The sequence below is a fragment of the Cupressus sempervirens genome, chromosome 6, assembly GCF_028749045.1.
Source record: "Cupressus sempervirens isolate cs-2001-9-10 chromosome 6, ASM2874904v1, whole genome shotgun sequence".
Classification (NCBI taxonomy): Eukaryota; Viridiplantae; Streptophyta; class Pinopsida; order Cupressales; family Cupressaceae; genus Cupressus; species Cupressus sempervirens.
The window spans coordinates 387299714-387322941 of record NC_143123.1 but is presented as its reverse complement, the minus strand read 5'-3'; positions in this window follow the sequence as shown (position 1 = coordinate 387322941).

Below are 23228 nucleotides of genomic sequence, written 5' to 3'. Positions count from 1 at the left end.
GGGATGATTGGATGATGAAGGTGTTAGAATATTTAGAAAAACTGAGAGGGGGGTGGGGGGGGGTGTGAATTAGTTACTCAAGGTCCTTAAGTACCATTTGAACAATCAAACATTAAACATTCATTGTTCTTCTTATCCTTCTATAGCTCGATCTCTACTAAATACTAATAAACACAATTACTAGTAGTTCACTATCCTAATATAACACACTTAGATGCATGTAAACATTTATATGTAAAACACTATTAAACATTCAACAGAAGTTTGACACTAAGATTTAATGTGGAAACCCAATTTGGGAAAAATCACTAGCAACATGTCACCACTTTTTCACTCTTTTGAAGTGAGCTATGTTAGGAGTCAACCCCGTTAAAGGTTACAATACACATTGTTAAATGTTACCTCATTAGAGGATTTAATCACCTTGTTAGGAGTGGCCTTGTCAATGGACTTTGATCATTCCATTTAGAATGTCACCTTGCTAAAGGATTTACATAAACTATTAAGTCCTTCAATGAGCGTTAGGTCAACCTTTGATTAAAAGGAGTTGAATACAAACTATTCACAATGATTAGAAAGAAAATAATAGGTTTTGATCTGTATGATTATGATTACTTTGTAGTTTCAAATCACTATTCAGTTCATGTGTGGATTCCTTGATAAGCCCTCCTTGTCACCTTTGTCTCTGCTCTTCTTGGAAACCATTTAATCAATCATCCTTCTCTTCATATCAATCTTAAGACTTCGGCTTAAATTTTCTTATCAACTTCAAAAACTTTGTTCCCTCTTACTGGGAATACACACATACTACTTGCTCTATTCTTATTTTCACATATCTCATTCGTGCTCTTCTGACCCCAATCTATGCATCCTCCGCATGTCTCAAAGTTTGGCTCAATACCTCCTTAAATAGGTAATTCTGGTCTTTTTCCTTTTTCCATGATCATCATAGATCTTAGGGATTGTGATTTGATTCACTAGGTTCATTGTATTTTTCATCTTCCTTCTTTTCTAGAAACTTCTCATCGAATTTACTCATTAGATATCATACCTAATCCTCTCCTTGAATTAAATGATCTAACTGATAAATCTTATCTTCAACATGGTTTCCATATACCAAGAAATCAAATAAGTTGGCTGGAAATCAAGATTCCTCAAACACATTCAAAATACTGTCACTCGACCATCACTAATTTCTGACACTCAATCATCATTAAATTTCTTGGTCACTGTAGAGACCAACATCAACTATCACTCTATCAATACTGATGCTCGGTCAACATTGAAATTCTTATCTTGTACTAGAGCTCAGTTGACGCTAGCATCACTTGACATATATATCAAAATTCCTTGATCTTTTATTCTCTTTCTTGGTCAAGCTTTACATAAGTGGTACATCTTGACTTGTATTGTAAAGACTTGAACATCAACATGATATAAAAAATCACTATGTCTTTCCATAGTCTAACTAATCAAATGTCGATTGTAGCTTCCTTTTCAGAACTCAAACTTTTCTCTAGGTTCTTTTATTATGAGAAAACTCTCAAATCCTCTTCATCAATCAAATAGATACAACATTTAGATTAGATAGAAACATGTCTCATTGGTAGATTTGACCCACATGTCTCATCAATAGATTTGACCCACATGTCTCATCAGTAGATTTGACATTGATGAAAAAAAAAAATTGTTCCAATTGTAGCTTCCAACAATCTCCCTCTTTGGTATTGATGGAAACACCTTAAAATATCTCAAGTATACAAATATAGCCTCACTCTTTGTTACCATGCAATCCAAAAGATTTCACTTTCATGAGTGACCAACATCCTTAGTTTCATATTAATTCTTATCTTTGTAATCTCAGAAACTCCCTCTATGTTCTTATACATATCTCTCCCTCTTTAGTAATTCTCTCCCTCTATAGTATATCTCTCCCTATGTGGTAATTCTCTCCCTCTTGGACAAAAATGCCAAAGGCACTAGCTTTCTTGGCTTCATTCACTTCATACATCTTGATTATGTAGATATTTGCATGTTTGGATAACTTTTGTTGATCTGTTATGTTGCTCTCCTTCATCTTCTTTACTTGACTACTTTAGGCATCTCCTAAAGTAGAACTATTTGCATCAATGTGCATGATATTATGAATAGCACATTCGATGCAATACACCATTTCTCCTTTAGTTTCTTTTCTTAGGGGAATCACCCCTAATTTTCCTCTAAGATATTCATGAGTATCTTTAAGTAAGGCTTTAGTGAATGTTTACAATTTTTTCTTTGGTGTGCACATATTCTAACTTCACTTCTTTGTCCTGAACTAGTTCTCTCAATTAGTGATACTTGATAGCAATATGCTTTGTTTTAGTGTGCATCACTGGATTCTTTGATACATTGATAGGATTTGTGTTATCACAATAGATAACCACTAGATCTATGATTTCTTCTTTAATTCCCTTTAGTAATTGCTTGATCTACATAATGTTTGAATAGTTCATTGCAGTATCCACATACTTAGCTTCAGCTATTGATTGGGAAATACAGTTATGTTTCTTGCTTGTCCATGACACCAATCTCTTTCCTAGAAAAAATGCACCTCCACTAGTGCTTTTTCTATCATCAATATTTCTTTCCCAATTAGAGTCAGTGAATACCTTTAGTTCAAATCTATCACTTCTCTTGTAATATAATCCATAGTCTTCTATGCCTTTTAGATATATCAATATTCATTGCACTGGCATCATATAATTCTCCTTAGGATTTGTTGAAAATCTAGAAACTATCCCAATTGTTAATGCAATATCTGGTCTCCTATGAAAAACATATTACAATTTTCTAATCATTGATTTGTATAGTATTTGGTTCACATCATCGATTCACCAATTTTAGATAATTTATGTCCTATAGACATAAGTGTCCTCACTAGTCTTGATTATTCCATTCCAAAAGCTTTTAGTAATTCCTTGATATATTTTGATTGGGTAATGAATATACCATATTTCATTTGACATACTTGCAATCCCACAAAAAAAATGATTTCACCAAACATTGACATTTCAAATTCCTTCTTCATTTCATCAACAAATAATTTGCATAATGTTTCTTTTCCTCCAAATATAATGTCATCACAAATTTTTTTAGATAGAAGTACTTCATTTTTCTTACTAGTCTTCAAGTATAGATTACCATTATCATTTTTTCTTTCAAAACTAATCTTCACCAAGTAATCACGAAGTCTTTCATACCATGCTCTTGGGGCTTGTTTCAATCCAAAGAGAGATTTGTTTAGTTTACATACCATATTGTTCTTGTCTGAATCTAAAAATCCTTTAGGTTTTTCTATGTACACTTCTTCCTCAAGTATACCATTTAAGAATGTATATTTGACATCCATCTGATATACCTTGAAATTCTTGTAGGCTAAATATGCAAGCACAGTTATGATTCCTTCTAGTCTTGCAATAGGAGCACAATTTTCTCCATAATCAACTCCTTCCTCTTGAGTGTATCCTTTGCATACTAATCTCATCTTGTTCCTTGTAACTTCACCTTTTTTAATCAGCTTATTCCTATAAATCCATTTTCTTCCAATTACATTTTTATCCTTTGGTCTTGGTACTAGGGTCCAAGTAATATTTTTCTCATTTTGTTCAATTTCTTCATTCATTGCCTAGATCCAATCTTCATTGTCTAGAGCATCCTTCACTAATTTGGGCTCAAATTCATAAAGTAAGCATGTGTCATCTATAAGTCTTTTCCTTGTCATAACATGAGTTTCTAAATCCATGATGATTTATTCAGGTTTATAATTTCTTCTTACATATTTTACTAGCATAGGTGGTCTCCTTCTTTTTTCTTCAATAGTTTCATATTGAAAAATAATCTCAGGCTCATTAAGCCTCTCATGTTCAGGTTCAAGTTCAGGTTCTACATACTTGACATTTATTATCTAATGTTTGACATTTCATGTCTATGACTCAACATCTTCTTCCTATTGCTTGACACCCACTATCTACTACTTGACAACTTGTTGTTGCACTACATCATTTCCTATACATTGGGAAACTGTAGCTTGGTTTACTTGTTCAATATGAGTTCTGGGAGCACCATCATCTATATAGATGAATGTACTATAATCTTCAGGTTCTTCCTTACATCCAACATCATTTCTTTCTATTAATTCATCAACTTTCACATTTTCACTTTCCACAACTTTGTTAGTGTTAGAGTTCAAACACTTGTAAGCTTTACTCTTGGTGGAATAACCTAGGAATATACCTTTATCATTCTTTGCATCAAATTTTCCATTCCTATTATCTTTGAATATATAACATTTTTTTCCAATTTTTTTGAAATATTTCACAATAGGATCATATCCATACCATAGTTCAAAAGGTGTAGCATTTGTACCTTCCTTGACTTGTACTTTGTTTAAGGTATAGATAGCAATACCGATAGTTTCTCTCTAATATTTCTATGATACATTTTTCTCCATCATCAACGTTCTTGCATAGTCCATTATTGATCTATTTCTCCTATCCAATTTTGAGGAGAGGTCCTTGGTGTTGACATCTGTCTTTTAATTCCTCTATCATTGTAGAATGTATTGAAATAATTGGAAATGAATTTACCACCTCTATCAAACCTCAAACACTTCAAAATCTTCCCAATTTCTTTTTCAACTCTGGCCAAATACCACTTAAATAATTGGAAAGCATAAGATTTAGTTTTGAGAAATATCATAGGCATCATCCTAAACTAGTCATCAAAAAATAAAATGAAATATTTATCTCCACAATATATTTGAACATCAATAGATCCACAAAAGGTCAGTATGAACCAATTCCAAAATTTCACTAGATGCATATCTTTTGCTCTTGAAACTAGACTTGGTCATTTTCCCAATTGACATTGTTTACAAATTACATTGTTAGGTTTCTTTAGCTTAGGAAACCCTCTTACTTTCTTCATCTTACTAATATTTATAAAATTGTCAAAATTCACATGACATAACCTTTTGTGCCATAACCAAACATCTTCTTATTGTGAAGGCAAACTTGTCTCATTGGATAAATCTAGATAGAACAAGTTACCTCTTGTTTGATCACTACTTCCAATCATCTTAACATCAACGTTATATATCTTGGCCTTTCTGTGATGGAGTTCAACTTTGTATCATGATTTGTTTAACTGTAAAACACTCAACAGATTATAGTTAAGTCCTTCCCTAATAAATATTGTCACATTTGATTTTTTCAGTTAATTTCATAGTACATTTACCTTTCACAACACATAGAATATCATTACCAAATTTAACACATCCACCTTTGTATGGTCCAATATCCTCAAATTTGTTTCTATCACCAATAATATGATTATAACAACCACTATCAATTATCCATCCGACACTTTTGTTCACATATAAAATTAAAGTAGTTTTTTCTATTTCATTACCAATATAGAAAATTCATCATCATTACTTTTAGATCTAGTGTTAGTTTCTTCTTCAATAATATAAAAATATTTCTTACCTTTTTCATCCTTGTTCTTCTTGTAATCTTGGTCATCTCTTCTTTCTTTGCAGTTTCTTTCCTTTCTTTCATCCTTATCTTCTCTGTCAAGACATCTTGTAGCAATATGACCAACCTTATTGCATGAAAAAAGAAGAAGGTAATTTACCTTAATAATTACTTTTTCCTCTTCCAAATGTTTTTGCAATAAGTTTTTCAAGTTCACCAAGATCATCATTAGATATGTCATTGTCACTCTTCACATGTTTTCCTTTTCTTTTGCTAAGAACCAATTGTAACTTAACAAAAGATTCAATAGTAGCAGGTGTATAGTTATCAAAATTAGACATCTCAAAAGTAGTAAGTCTACCAATTACACCTTCCAAAGTTAAAGCGTTACCTAGAGTGCATCTCAACTCTTGTATTGTAGAAACCCTAATGACATATATAGGAAGTAGAGTTCTCAATACCTTTCTTATCACTATTTCATATTTGATCTCTCCATTTACACCTCAAATAACATTGAAAACTTCCTTGACTCTTGTCTAGTGTTGTACTATGTTCTCACCTTCCATCATTCTCATTTCATCAAATTTTCCTCTTAGGCTCTCTAATTTTGCTCTTAGGACATTTTCATCTCCTCCATATATGGTCTTCAGTTTGTCCCACATCTTCTAGGCACTATCACATTCTTTTATATCATCAAACTCAACATAGTTTAGGGCTGAGGTGATCTCTAACATTGCCTAATTGTGTTCTTATTTTTCTTTCAACTATTGGGAAGTCATAGGAACAACAATTATCTTCACATATTTATTGTCCACAAAATTTATAGCAACATCACTAATACTAGATATATGCAACCTTATCACTATTTACCATGCAGGAAAGTTCTCCTTGTTTTGCTTTGGTACCTCTCTTTTGTGAGTCATGATCTTTAGCTTTAAGTACCTTCAAACTTCTCTTTACAAGAACCAATGCTCTGATACCAATTGTTAGAATGTTTAAAATAATTGTGGGGGGTTGAATAATTTACTCAAGGTCCTTAAGTGCCATTTGAACAATCAAAAATTAAACATTCACTGTTCTACTTATCTTGTTGTAGCTCAGTCTCTACTGAATACTGATAAACAAAATTAATAGTGGTTCACTATCCTAATATAATAGAATTAGTTGAACGTAAAATTTTATATGTAAAAAACAATAAAACATTCAACAGAAGTTTGACACTAGGATTTAACGTGGAAACCTAATTTGGGAAAAACCATGAGCAACATGTCACTACTTTTCACTATTTTGAAGTGAGCTCTGTTAGGAGTCAATCCTGTTAAAGGTTACAATACGAATTATTAAATGTGACCTTGTTAGAGGATTTAATCACCCTATTAGGAGTGGCCTTGTTAGAAGATTTTGATCATTGCATTTAGAATGTCACCTTGCTAAAGGATTTACATAGAATATTAAGTCCTTCAATGACTGTTAGGTCAACCTTTGATTAAAAGGATTTCAATAGAAACTGTTTACAATGATTAGAAATAAAATAGTAGGTTTTGATCTATATGATTACAAGTCACTTTGCGGTTTTAGATCACTATACGGTTCATGTGTGATTCCCTAATAAGTCTTCCTTGTCACCTTTTTCTCTACTTTGCTTAGAAACTATTCCATCAATCATTCTTCTCTTCATATCAAACTTAAGCCTTTAGCTTAGATTCTCTTATCAACTTCAACATATTTGTTCCCTCTTACTAGAAACACACAGAAACTCCTTGCTCTATTCTTATCTTCGTATATCTCATCTATGCTATTCTGACCCCTTTTTGTGCATCCTCTACATGTCTCAAAGTTTAGCTCAACACCTCCTTAAATAGGTAATTATGATCTTTTGCCATTTTCCATGATCATTGTAGATCTTAGGGTTTGTGATTTGATTCACTAGGTTCATTGTATTTTTTTATCTTCCTTCTTTTCTAGAAACTTCTCATTGAATTCATTCATTAAATATCATACCTAATCATCTTCTTGAATTAATGATCCAACTCATCAATCTTATCTTCAAAATAGTTTCCATATCCCATGGAATCAACTGAATTGGCTAGAAATCATGATTCCTCAAGCACATTCAAAATACTATCACTCAAGCATCACTAAGTTCTAACACTCAATCATTACTAAATTACTCAGTAGTTGTAGAGCTCAACTTTAACTATCACTCAGTTGATATTGATGCTTAGTCAACACTAAAATTCTTAACTTGTACTGGAGCTTGGTTGACACTAGCATTACTCGAAATATATATCAAAATTCCTTGATTTTTTATTCTCTTGATTGTTCAAGCTTTACATAAGTGATACATCTTGACTTTTACTGTAAAGACTTGAACATAAACATGATATAAAAAATAACTTTGTCTTGCCATAGTCTAGCTAATCAAGTGTCCATTGTAGTTTCCTTTTCATAACTCAACCTTTCCTCTACGTGTTTTTGTTATGAGAAAAATCTCAAATCCTCTTCATCAATCAAATAGATATGACATTTATATTAGATATAAACATGTCTCATTAGTAGATTTGACATCAATGGATAAACAAAAATTGTTCCAATTGTAGTTTCCAATAGAATGCTACTCTACAAGTTTTGGAAAAAGTGGTTGGAGAATCAGTAAAGGGACATTTCTTGTGGCTAGAGGATCCAAGACAAGAACATTGTATACTCTGAGTGCTATAATTGAGAAATCAAATGTTGTTGTTTTTGTAAAAGAAGAAATTTTAGCAGATTTATGGCATAAGCACTTGGGGCATACTAGTGAGAATGGCCTAAAAATACTCATGGACATGAACTTACTATCAAGTTTGAAATATTTTAATCTTGATATTTATGAGCATTAAATTTATGGTAGGCATCAAAGAGTCTCATTTCTTAGAGGTGGTCATGAGTGGAAAACAAATTTGTTAGAATTGATACATTCTAATATATTTGGGCAAGTAAACATTAAATCATTAGGAGGCGCCTCATATTTTGTCACATTCATAGATGATGCATCTAGAAAGGTTTGGACTTATCCTATGAAAAGTAAAGATGAAGTATTTAATAAATTTCAAAAGATTCATGTTATTGTTGAAAGAGAGACTAATAAATTGCTGAAGTGTTCAAGAACATATAATGGTGGAGACTATTGTTCTAATGAATTCAAGGAGCATTGTAATAAGTTTGGCATAAATCATGATAAAATAGTGCCTCTTACTCCTCAAAAAATGGGACTGTTGAAATAATGAACCACACTATCTTGGAGAAGGTGAGGATCATGTTGTCAAACTCCAAATTGGAAAAATAGTTTTGGGCAGAAGCATCGAGGACAACTTGTTACCTCATGAATTAGTCTCCTACTATAGCCTTGGATGGTGGAATTCCTAAAGAAGTTTCAACTGGTAAAAAGTTAAATTAATCTCATTTAAATATATTTCAATGTGAAGAATTCATGCATATTTCCATAGAGAATATAAACAATTTAGATGATAAATCTATGAAATGCATTTTCTTGGGATATGGTGCAAATCGAGAATTTTGTTACTGTTTATGAGATCCAGTCAAACAAAAGATTGTTAGAAGTAGGGATGTTATATTTAATGAGTCAAATATGTTCAAGAGGAATGTAGAAAATTTAGAGGTAAAGAAAGTGGTTGATAGGATTGAAGAACATCAAGATAATATCCCACCAATACAAGAAATTGAGCAGCAAAATTAGGATTATGATGGACAACAAGATGAAAATGTTGAACAACAACAAGACATCTTACAAGAGCCATTACAAGAAAATTAGCCAAAATAATTGGTTCAAAGATATTCTATACCTCATAATCCTTTACAAAGGTTATGCCTTATGATTATATATTGGTAATCAAGGAAGGTGAACCTATTGAATTTCAACAAGCTTGTGAAGATAAGCACAATAAAGAATGGAAGAAAGCAACAGAGGAAGAAATGGATTCATTGCTAAAGAAAAAAAGTGAGAGTTGGATAAACTTCCAAAAGGAATAAGAGCTTTACAAAATAAATGGGTATACAAGATCAAGCATGAGGGTGATGGGGAAAAAAAGGTACAAAGAAAGGTTAGTGGTGAAAGGATTCACTCAAAAGTAAGGTATACAATTTACTGAAAATTTCTCACCCATTATTAAAGTGCAATCCATTAATATAATTCTTTGTCTTTCTACTGGTCTAGATTTAGAATGTGAACAACTAGATGTAAAGACAACCTTTCTTCATGGTGAGTTGGAGGAAGAGATTTATATGGAGCAACCAGAAGGATTCAAAGAAAAAGATAAAAAAAAAGTTGTTTGTAGGTTGAAGAAGAGCTTTTATGGAATGAAACAAACACCTCACCAATAGTATAACAAATTTGATTCATTCATGTTGGAACATGATTTTAAAAGGTTACAATATGATCATTATATTTATATCAAGAGGGATGATCAAGATAAATACAATATATTATTGTTATATGTAGATGATATGTTACTTATTGGACATGAAAAGAAGATTATTAAACAACTCAAGGAGTTATGTAAATATTTTGAAATAAAATATTTTGGATCAACACAACATATTTTGGGCATAAAGATTATGTGTGATAGAGAAAAGAAGAAGTTATGGTTGTCACAAGAAAAAAACATTGAGAAGGTTCTTGATAGGTTTAACATGAAGGATACAAAGTCAGTTAGTACACCTCTTGCATCTCACTTTAAATTGAGTAAAGACCCATGTCCCAAAGATGAAAAGGAAAAGATGGAAATGAGTAAAATTCCTTATGCTTCAGCTATTGGAAGCCTGAAGCATGCTATGACATGTACTTGAGTGGATTGCACATTTAGTGGGAGTTGTGAGTAGGTTCCTTACAAACCTAGACAAACAAGATTGAGAAGTAATAACATGGATTTTGAGGTATCTTAAGGGTACTAGACATTATAGTTTATGTTTTGGTTATTATTATATTGTGCTTATAGTTTACATAGGCTTAGATATTCTTGGAGATGTGGACACGAAAAGTCCACCACTAATCATGTATATACTTTCACAGGTGTTGTAGTATCCTAGACATCTAATCTGCAAAAAAAAAAACTCTCTCAGTAACGAAGGTTGAATATATAGATGCAATAGAATCTTGCAAAGATATATTATGGACACAACAATTCCTTGAAGAGTTGGGTGTAAAATAAGATAAATATGTCTTGTACTGCGACAAGTAGAGTGCCATTCATTTGGTAAAAAATCTAGCATTTCATTCACAAGCCAAGCATATTGACTTGAGGTACCATTGGATTAGGAAATTGCTGGAGGAAGGACATTTACACTTGGATAATTTTGATATGGATAAGAATCCTAATGATATGCTCACACCAATCTTGCCAAGAGAAAAGCATGAGTTTTATAGAGACTTAATAGGACTAAGCTGATTTAATCACTACTCTTGTCTAGTCCTACTTCATTTGCTTCAAGTGGGAGAATGTTATATGTGTGAAGTAAATGAAGTCATAAGATAATCATCTTTTTGGGATGGGATAGCACATATTGTTAATCCTGGGCACATGGTAGCATTTCAAGTTTCTATGAGTTCATATGACTTGATTTCTCATATTTCTTCTAAAATCAATATGAATCATTGATATTATTTAAGATCAATGGATCTAATGTGTCAAGTTAACCATGCATGAATTTTTTTCTCATGATTAGTTGAAGCATTTATTATTTAGTTTGACTTTGGGAAGCTTCTAGATGTTGGCGCCCAATTTGGCCTTTCATTTTGGGTTTTGACACCCTGTTTCTATGACTCTTGTATTTTTTTACATTCAATCTAAGGGATTGAAGTTGAATATGTGTATTATTGTTGGTGATTGAATAATAGGGACAACCAATTTTTCCAAGTGGGTTATGTGTATTCTCCATTATTTTTGCACGCTTATTACATGCTTTATTTTCTCCTACTTTGTTTATTGCTCTTTTTTTCCCCAAAAAAAGGGTCAAATTTCCCCTCCATTGAGTAGAAAAAAATTGAATTTCCCAACATTAGTAACTCGACTTCAAATAAGTGCATGCAATCTAGTAAAGGAAACAAGTGTAAGATGTAAACAAGATCATGCTTGGAGGAAATAATAGAACAAGCCCATCTTTCAAAATACAAGGATATAAAAATTTAGGAAGTCTTCTAGAGACACTAGTGGTATTTTTGAAACCCTACCATAATAAAACCTACTCAACAATGACAAATCAAAGTAAAGAAAATGAAGCATTTTGATATTTAATGAAGCAAGAAAAATCTATGAAGTCATCAAAAGTTGGATAGGATATCAGGAGGCAATGACACTTTGGTGTTAGGGAACCAAACCTTTCAAAAAATCCTCAATTAGATAATGAAAAGGAAAATACTCAGGGACAAGATCAGAGTAGCCAAATCAAAAGCAACAACATAATACTCATAAGCAATATCCGTTCTAAAGAATGTTGGTTTGAATGTCAGTCTCAAGGTCTTTATGCCTTTTGGAAAAATCCTAAGCCAAATAAATCAAAGATTATTTGAATGGTTTAGGACAACCTTGAAGACTAGGTAAGTACTTTTGAACTTTTAGATTGTTTGGTATATGTTCATTGTAAAAGCAGGAAAATTAGGAACAATTTATTTTATCAACCTCTATGTTTTCTAAAAGGATATAGTTTTAGTTTTTTCAAATGGGAACCAATTTTTTCTAAAACTTGTGTTCAAAATAGACCCTTCCAACATGGATTATTATCAATAGTTTCCCACCTGAGTTGGATCATAATTTAATTCTAAAAAAAAGGTAACTCTATTGGAGAAATCCTAGGGTTAGATTCATATTCTAGAACCTATGAATCTATCAAACTACTAATCAACATAAATGTAGAAAACCAGGATATGAATCCTATCAAAATTATCACCAATAAATCCATATATAACCTATATCTTGATAGGTATTGAGGACATATCCAATAAATAACTTGGTGAAACCAAGAATTGAGACATAATTATGACTATGAAAATTATAATATCACTCATAGAACAACAAACTTGGGTAAGCTTCTCCCTATAGATTTAGAGAAGGAAATATCAAAAAATACTTATAAAAAATCAAGGAATTTAGATATTTAGAATATTAAGGAATGTGAATTCAATGGTAAGGTCAATAGATTTGAATTAAGATTAACCAACATGATTCAGATACCTAATCCAAACATTGAAGAAGGTGATAATGTAGAAGAAGACCCAATCCTAAGTGTACAAGTGAAATATAATAAGATATAAAAGATCAATTGTATAATAAATATCTAATAAATAGTAACCAAGAGAAAGAAAATATAGATCTAATAAATGAGACCATGAATATGGAAAAAGATGGAATAGAGAGTCAAGAAAACATGAATTATAAAGAAAGAGTGCACAGACTTGAGCAATGTGAAAAATGTAAAATTGGAATTTGTACATTGAAGATATTAAAGAGAAAATTAGAATACATAGTAAATTATTAAAGGATATGATCTTAATTCATAATGACTTAAGTGAACAATTGATTTTATGGGAAGAGGCTTACAAACTACACCAAGAAATATGAAATCAAATCAGAGAAATGTTGAGTAGGCATTTTGCATGATGACAATGACACAAACTCTTACAAATTTATCTCTTGAAAAGCTAATCAAATAACCAACTCCAAGGTTCTAGAAGGACATTTTTCAATTGAGTAGCTAGCTCAATTTGAAGATAAATGTTTGTACTCACAAGGAGGCTTTTGCTAGTTCTGTAAAGTCTACAAAACTTAGAAAACATGACTACAAACCAATATATTTTTGTATTTTTCTTATTTTAAGATAAAAAAATTTCTAATAATGTAGCTACATGAATTCCTAGTCTAACTAGGTTTTTGAAAAGAAAATTACTTAGATAAGGTAACAAGAAATTAAAGTGAATTGTTGAAAATCAAAATCCTAAAAGGACATAATTCACAATAGTATCATGTGTTTGAATTAAATTATCAAAAGGATCAGATAGGAAACTAATGAAGTCAAGAGCACTACATCCTTAACTCAACTAATGCAATCATCGAAGGAACTAATGAAAATCATACGATGATTCATAATTCATCAAATCGTGTAGCCATAGAAAGTGTGCACACATGAGACAAATCACTACAAAAAAATATTAGAATTATCCCTTCTCCAATTCATCACAATAGAGGAATGATACTACAAAATATGACAAACACCATAAACTAAATAATTGCATGATCATTAATAAAAAAAATACTATTGGTTCTATCGTTGTTCATGAACATAAAATTCATTAAGGAAATGCACATTCCAACAAGAAACACTACACATAGAATGAGAGCACCAATAGCATAGATTTATTGCATTAAAATGTTGGCCTTGAATACATATTGCATCCTTCAATTTATAGGAAATCCTTTCCTTTATGAAAATTTTGGAACTAAGGCTTTTCCCTTGCAAAAAGCATGCTAAAAATACCAATTTATGAAAACTATATACAAACAAACTCCTAACATGGAGCTAAGTAGGCCTGCATTCTTATTTTTATTTACTAAAAGGTGCATAGGCCTTTACATAAATAAAAAATAACATAGAAGAAGGAGATATGAAGAGAGAGGACAACCAAAAAATGAAACTCAAGCTTGGAGAGCTACAAAAAATGAGAGCTCAACCTTCTCCATACATTTTCATTAGTTAAATTTCTGCCAAATTTTTTTAAAAAAAAAAGTTTTAGTACATGAGAATGCCAAATTTAGGGAACTAATAGTTGAGTTTCAATGAAGTTTGGAGTTTCTAAAAATCATCACACCTACAAAGATGTAGACTCGTGCACCCACAAAGTTGTGAAGTTGTGCACATGCAGAGGTCAAAGTTGTGCCCTCTTCAAAACTTCAAAATCATGATGTTTAAGACCTACAAAGTTATAAATTTGCACACTTGTGCACCTATACACATTAAGGACCTTAGGGGACCTTGTGCTTCCCCACACCCAAGACTTTCAAAATTATGAAGTTGTGAAGGTGCAGAGTTGTGTACATGCGCACCTATTAGCATGAATGCTGATGGTATTCCTTTGAGGGAGTATCCTAAGAATTGGAGAACATGTAGCATGATTTTCATGTTTCATTCATGACTATGTTTGTCATTGATGACAACATAGTATGGTTTCTATGAAGACTGACAGAGTAGCATAATAGATCATGATCATACAGACAAAGTTTTTATGTTTAGGTGACATGCGATTAAGGACATGCTCCATCCTATGTCTTGATGATGAGGCTATGTTCACATAACATAAGTGGAATAAATATAGAAGATATACGTGATTTACAGAGAACAATGTAGAGACAGAGTACTTGATAAGCAGTTTCTAATGATTGGATTATATCTCCTAATAGAGATATAATCAAGGTACGTGAAGTTATACAATGGCAGAGGACAGCCTAATAATGATGTTAGTGAGTGAGCAATTCCTAGAGTCATACATGTGATAAGTTATATAGATTATGAGCCAACAATGGTATGTGATTGCGAAATAATTAATTATCTTATCGTGGTCCCATTATAATTAATTGGGAAAGGCTTATGGCAAACTCAAGGAATTGTTTTGTGAACATGGTATAAAGGAAAGCATTTTATTTGATTGTAAACTTTGTGTAACATTAAGTGTTTAAGTAAGTGCAAACACGAAAAAAGTGTTTGGTAAATGCAAGTAAGTGATCCAAGGGATTATTGGATGTGAAGTTGGTGATATGGTATCAAGATTAGAAGGAGAAAAAGTATGGTTGATAGTACATAGGAAGAGGAAGGAGTAGTATAGTTTGATTCTATTATTCTACAAGGAATAATAAAAAGATTATTTGGACAGTGGGCTCATTGATCTTGTCCCTGAAGCTGTTTGGATGGTGGGTCCATCTTCCTTCTACAAATCCTAACAAGGTTGGCACAACTCCTAATAGAGTTGGAATCTCCTAACAGATTTGAAGTCTCCTAACATGGACTAATATATACTGAATGTTTTAATAGAATCCTAATAGGGTCCATCCTCTAACAAGGAATATTTATATTAGTACATCATCTTGTGGTTACCATCCCCACTGGGATTTTCTCTCTAATCAAGGGTGTTGACATATCAGGTGTTATTGTGCATGAGTATCTTGTTGTAGTTTTTGATTATATTTCTAATATGGTTAAGATTTAATAAGGTTGATAATTGTGATAATAATTAGATAATTGGTTCACCCTTCCCCTTCTCAGTTATATTGGTGGACTATATATTCTAACAATTGGTATTAGAGCTTTAGGTCCTTGAAGGGAAAGCTTAACAACTTTGGGAGATCAATGGCAAGTCACTTTAGAAAAGATGGTCCTAAGTTTGATAGAATTAACTATGACAACTGGAAAGAAAAGATGAAGACTCATCTACTATGTATGGGTCCAAGATATTGGATCGTGATAAAGGAAAACAAAGTGATTGTGGAAGAAGCCAAGCTTAAGGAATGTAGTGAAGTAGAAAGAGATCTATTCATGTGCAATATGAGAGCTAGAGAAGCCTTACTATTAGCTCTTCTTGAGAATGAATATAGTTAGGTAAAGACACTAGAAACATCACATAATATTTGGAAAGCTTTAGAATCTACTTTGAAGGGGATACATATACAAAAAGGATAAGATTAGAGAGCTAGATATGCTCATTTCAAGATTCTAAAATGGAAGATTAATTTGTAAGAAGCTATGTTGGTAGGATATCTAAGATTTTTGTAAGAATCAAGTCATATGGTGGATCCAAGCAAGAAGATGAGATTGTATGGAAGATCTTGAAAAATTTGACACCACCATTTAAACTAGTATAGATGATTGGACTTTTGATACCCTATACTAAGAAGTTCACTAGGGAAACCTTGCTTGGAAGATTGGAAGCAACAGAAGCTAGTTTGAGATAGTCTGGAGAATTGAGAAGAGTGGAGACAACTTTTAGTTCCTTAAGTGTTTGTCCATGCTTATCTAGAAGTGCAAGCACTCATGAAATTTTTTCTAGTAGTAGTAGAACCAAATCTGAAGAAGATATAAAGATTGAAGAATGTATAGTCCTACTTGTAAGAAGATAACTAGATGTTAAGAGAATCTTTAAATGTTGAACTTGTAATGAATTTGGTCATTTTGTATCTAAGTGTCCTAAAAGAGAGAAAAAGTATAAAGGAAATTTTAAGTCTAGAAAACCTAGAAATTATTTGTATGAAAATGAAGATGAGGAATCTAAGGAAAGAGTTTAGAGTGAAAGTGATGATTGTGTGCTAAAATGTTGTCACACTTCTATGAATCATTACATGTAAGAAAACTCAAGAATGAGCCCTCACAAATCGATCCATAGCTCTCTACTCATAGAGTGCAAGGGTTTGCAATGGAGGCCCTCAGTTTGACCTATTTTTGTGCCCATGCAAGTACACCATGAGATGAGAGATTCAAAGAGGAAAAGCAAGAATGCTAGTCTCCATGATCTTCAAATATGCATGAAAATAAGATCTAATCTATGAAAGCAAAATCTAATCTGTAAATGCAAGATCTAAGCTAAAAGCCCATGATGGGTGCAAGAGAGAAAGAGACAAGAAAATAGAAGTTCTCCACAAAAAGCTTTTGTATTCAAACTCCTTCAAAAATTGGTCTTCAAACCTGCAGCATAACGATAGCATAATCATGGGTGTCTTCAAACCTGCAGCATAACGATAGCATAATCATGGGTGTCTAAAATGAGGAGAGGGCTCTCCCTTATAAAGGAAATTATGGAGGTGAGAGGCTTCTCACAACCAATATGGGATAATAGAGCTTGATCCATGTGAGACAAAATTCCACCAATGAGAAAAGAGGAGTGGTTGAGGAGAAAGTGGAAAGATAAATCCCACTTAGATCACTTTTTTTAAGTGTAGAGAAATTAAATAAAAAGAATTTATTTTATTTCCTTTTTTCATCAAAAGAGATATTTAAGTGGAATTTTTATTTAATTAAAAGGAAGCAAGTTCTTTTTAATTAAATAGAAGATATTTAATTAAATTAAAAGAGAGGTTTTTCTCTTAATTAATTAAATGTGGATGAACTGTTTAATTAAAAGAGAGGTTTTCTTTTAATGAAATGGGGATTTTATTTTATTTAATTAAAAGAGAAGATTTTCTTTTAATTAAATAAGACTTGGAATAAAATGATCAATCTTAGAAATGAAATAAATCGAATTTGACCAAGGAAATTGATTTGAATTGATTTAATAAAATATTACAAACCATTGATTCAGAAAATTTGATAAATTGAATAATGGGGCCCATAGTCTAGGCGACCATTTTTGGGTGCATACAATGATGAGATATGATTTATAGCCATTAAGGAAGATGATATTGACATAGAAATTAGAGAAGAAAAAGCTCTAGTTTCCCAAGTTGAAAATAAATTTGATTGGATAATAGATAGTGGATGTTCACATCATATGACTGGTGATATGAATAAGTTTGTTGAATTTAGGAATCATGATGAAGGCATTGTTAGAGTTGGAAATAATGCAACTTGTCACATCACAGGGGTAGGATCTATTACTCTTGATGGAAAGACTAACTCTGATGATGTTTACTTTGTTGATGGTTTAAAGAATAACTTGTTGAGTGTTGGACAGTTGGTAGATAAAGGTTACTATTTGCAATTCATAGAAAAGACTTGGATTATCAAGGATAAAGATGGTAGCTGATTGGAATAGTTACAAGATCTAGAGGTAATGTATTTGAATTGAATCCTACTAAGATGACATGTTTGGTTGCAAAAGTGGATAACAATTGGTTATGGCGTAGAAGGTTTTGTCATATAAACTTTGATAACATTGTGAAGGTTAGTAGCACATTTTTAGTTAGATATTTGCTTAAGATAATGAAGCCTACTAATGTTGTTTGCAAAGAATGTATCATGGCTAAGCAGAAGAAGGTATCATTTCCTAGCAAGAAGTGCACTACTATAGAAAAGTTGGAGATTGTTCATACAGATTTGAGTGGCCCTACCAGGACAAGAGGATTCTATGGAGAAAAGTATTTTATGATTTTTGTTGATGATTTTACTAGAATGATGTGGGTATCATTTTTTAAAGAGAAATATGAAGCATTTGAGAAGTTCAAGATATTTAAGAATAGAATTGAAAATGAATCTAGTGTTAAGAATAAATGTTTGAGATCAGATAGAGGAGGAGAGTTTACCTCTAGAGAGTTTTACATATTTTGTGAAGAGAATGGAATTAACAGACAATTATCTTCACCTAAGACCTTTGAAAAGAATAGAATAGTAGAAAGGAGAAATAGATCAATATCAGAGGTGACATGAGCAATGATGTATCCAAGACATTTTGTAGAGAAGCAGTCAATACAATACTATACACCATGAACATAATGCATATAAGAAAATGTATGAATAAGACTCTGTATGAATTATGGTTTGGTCATAAACCTTCAATAAAATATTTCAAAATATTTGGAAGCAAGTGTTACATAAAAGAGAGATGATGTTGTTGAGAAGTTTGATCCAAGAAGTGATGAAGGTATTTTTCTTGGTTATTCATTGAAAAACAAAGCTTACAGATGTTTTAATCAGAGAACCAAGACAATTGTTAAATGTGAGAATGTAAAAAGTTGATGAAAAGTTTCTAATTAAGGAAAAGATGATGGATTAAAATTTTGATGATGAAGAAGAAAATGGTTAGAGAAAATGTAGAAGTTTGATTTGAGACTAACAATGACCTGCAGAATGATGTGAAACTTGTTGAGAAAAGAGGAGACCATAGATCTAAACCAAGAGAAGAGATAAAAGTTGATCAAATCAACAAAAATATGATCATTACATGCATTAGAGAGGCATAGAGTGTAATGACATCATGTAAACAAGACCCAAAAAGTCACTCAGCATTGAAGAACTGGCCCCCGTAATGTGTCATGGCCACAAGAAGTTGATTCACACCACTAGATAAAAAATGCAAGGAGGGATAACACGACATGTTATTGGCTCACAAAATGTAGAGTTGACCATAGGTAGGAATCTAATTTCCCCAAAAGTAAATGTTGGTCATTGATGAAGATAATCCTTTCAAAATAGATGGCCTAGATGTTGTGAGAATCTCCCCAAAAAGAGATTAAGTCACCACCATTGATGTAGATATTCCCATCAAGATGAATGGCCCAGATGGTGAGAGAATTTCCCCCCAATGAAAGATTAAAACATAGTCATTGATGTAAATCTTCTATTTGAAATGGATGACTAAGATGCAGTGAGGAGATCCCAAGATGTGTCCAATCCAATGGTTTTCATATCTTCATAGGAGGCCAAGGAAAGGATGTGAAAACACAAGAGTTGTCAAATCAAGATGACCCAACAAAAAGGAAAATGGGAATTGCAAGAGATGTGGGAGCCTCTACCACATGGTGCAAGTCTAGGTTCTGGAACATCAAAGAAACATTACAACTTAGAGTTACACTAAAATGAAGACAGATGACACCATGGTGAAGTATGATATGTCATGTCAACCACCGATACAAAAGAATAGATTGACCACCCAAAGATACATGATAGCATCTCACACTTTCGCAAGGATTGGTAGATGGCACATGAAAACATGAGAGCCGCTAGATCAAGGAAACCCACAAAAAAGGAAAAAAGATAATGCGAGAAGTGGGACACTCCACCACATGGTGCAATTTCAGGTTCTAGAGCATCAAAGAAGTTGCATCATGAAGAAATGTCAAAATGAAGATGCATGACAACATAACATTGGATGATGTGTTGAGTTAACCACCCACATAAATAGAAATAAATGACCACTAGAAGACATGTGGCACAATCTTGTGCTCTTGTGAGGATGAAAAAATATCATGTGAAAACATTAGAACCATTAGATCTTCGCAACACGAGCCAACTTGAGACTAGACACGTGGCAAAATCTTTCACTTTTGGGAGGATGTTGAGATGGTATGCACAAACATGAGAAATGGTGGATTTGTAAACTAGTCGGCTGGGGAGAAGGGGTGGGAAAACAAAAAATGTTATCTACCAATAAATGCGATGTTATCCCTCACTATGTGGCACAATCTCACATTTGTGTGAGATAAGAAGACCATCTCACAAAAATGCACTGGTTGTTGATGCACACAAGTGTAAACCAATCAGGGCAAGGAAGATTTGGTTAATACACAATGTTAACACCTACCAAACATGATGTTAACACATAACTAACATGTGATACCAACCCCAAAAATCATGGTATACCTCTACAAGGAATCCATCCCATTGAAGATCTCTCTGATAAGTTATTAGTGATGAATTGAATGGGGGAGAAAATGGCCAATATTCTTGGTGACTCAGAGGGGATGCTTGCCTTCTAAGTATAGATCAATGTGCTTAAGAAATCCATTGGGCACGGAGTCACCAAAGAGAATGACACGTCCCACCTGCAACTTCACAAAAATCTACAAACACCAAAAAACCAAAAAAAAGATCCAAGGAGCTCTAAAAAACCTTGGAAAGCTCCAAAAATTTGTGCACACACACTTCTTAAAAATTTGGAAACTCCTACTTTTCCATAGACAAGTATTTATGAAAAAATGATCAAACAAAGCCATTGACTAGCTTGTTAAATTATCTTCTCTTCATGACAAATTGATTTCTCCGTCCATTCATGTAGGAAGCTAAAAATAGTAGTAACTACAAAAAGCACATTGCTACATGGAGTTCCTTCCCAATGTTGAAATCAAAGAAGCTCTCTAGCACTCAGATGCCTTGATCTTGAGCAAGAAAAACTTTCTCCTCCTTTTGGTCTTCACCCTCATGCTCTAGAATGAGCATGAATAGGGGCAACATATAGTGTTGTATAGCTAGATACCTTAATGGGCATCCTCTTGATGGTGCTTGGTCTAAGCAATCAACATTGACCATGTTGTGCTCTACAACTCTTGAATCCTCTTGGCTAGAAGGGGCTCACTCTAATGGTATGGTTGGTAATGTGTGTGTTTCCATCTATTACAAAAGGGGAGGACTACTCTTCCTAAAGTGATAAGATCTTCACTTTGGGGGCAATTGCACTTCAGCTACTTGCAACTGGGCAAGCTTGAGCCTTTTCTTCTCTACTACAATAGCCAACTTCCTCATAACCTCCTCCTATAATTGGGCCACTCTCTCTTCCCACTTTGGAGAGTGGAGGTAGGCCAAAAACTCAATTTTATTCTCATAATACAAACGATTAAAAAGTCATCTTCATGAAGGGGATCCATGATGAAGCGTTTAAACAAGGAACTTCATAGAAAGTCTGAGAAACACAAAAAGATCAAAATATCTTTACACAAATCAGCACTTGGTCTATTGAAACTAGTGAATTCATAGATTCACCATGGTGATAGATCAAATTCCTATAAAGGCTTATTTCATTGAGAATAACACCCAAATTCTCAATGGATAGAGATGAACTCACTAACCAATGAACTTATGAAGCTGAAATATTGATCCCATTGGGTGTTCCAAAAATTGTTGACAAAAAAATCTACACCCTTTCTTGAGGTATGACCCTCAAGTGACCTTGTATAACATGGAAATGACCTCCAAGTTTGGGACTTGTATTTTGAGGTCGAATCTTTGGAGAAGGTTAGATTCCTTACTATAAGGGTGCATCTAAACTATTGCTTGAGAGGAAAAGGGAGAAGGAGAAAAAAAATTTAAAATGCAAAAAGGAGAAGGGGGGTGATGCACCAAGATACTGGATACATGGAAACATCTTACACTTTCAGGAGGATTTTGAGATGGTATATGAAAACATGAGAGCCATTAGATCTACAAGCTAGTCAACCAGGCAGAAGGGGTGGGAAAACATGAAATATTATCCACCAATAAACATGATGTTATCCCTCACCACGTGGCACAATCTTGCATTTTCATGAGATGAGAAGACCATCTCATGTAAAAAGGTGTTTTTCATTCATGCACACAAGTCTAAACCAAACAAGAAAAGGAAGATCATGTTAACACATGATGTTAACACCCACCAAACGTGATGTTAACACAAAACCAACACGCAATACCAACCCAAAGTGTTGTGTTATCCCTATGCAAGGAATCCAATGAACTAAAGACCTCTCTGATTGAGTATCATTGATGGGCTGAATGGGGGGATAAAATGGCCAATAGTAACCATAGTTGAAGATAAGTTTGTTACAAGGAAGTCTAAAAGAATTTCTAAAGTCAAGACAGAACCTATTGAGTCCCCATCTAGGAAAAAAGTGAAATAGCAATCTAGTGGACAAGGAAAGAGGAGAAAGTCTCTAATAATGATTGAGTCATAATTAGATGAAGCAAAAAGAAGAAATAGAGGACATACCCACAAAGAAAATTGCTATAAAGAGAAGAACAATGTTAGGAAAGAATCCATGCAAACCCAAGGTAGAGAATCTCAATGTTTAGATAATTGACAATGATAATTTTGTGCAATTGAATAAGTATTATAGCTTGTATAATAACATGGACAAATGCAACTAGAAAATGTAGTAGTTAGAAACATAAACTTGAAAAATAAAAGATTTGAAGATATTAAAAAGAGTATCCCACAAGATCTATACAATAGACTCATAAATAGAAAAATAAGAGTTATTGATGAAGATAGAGGAA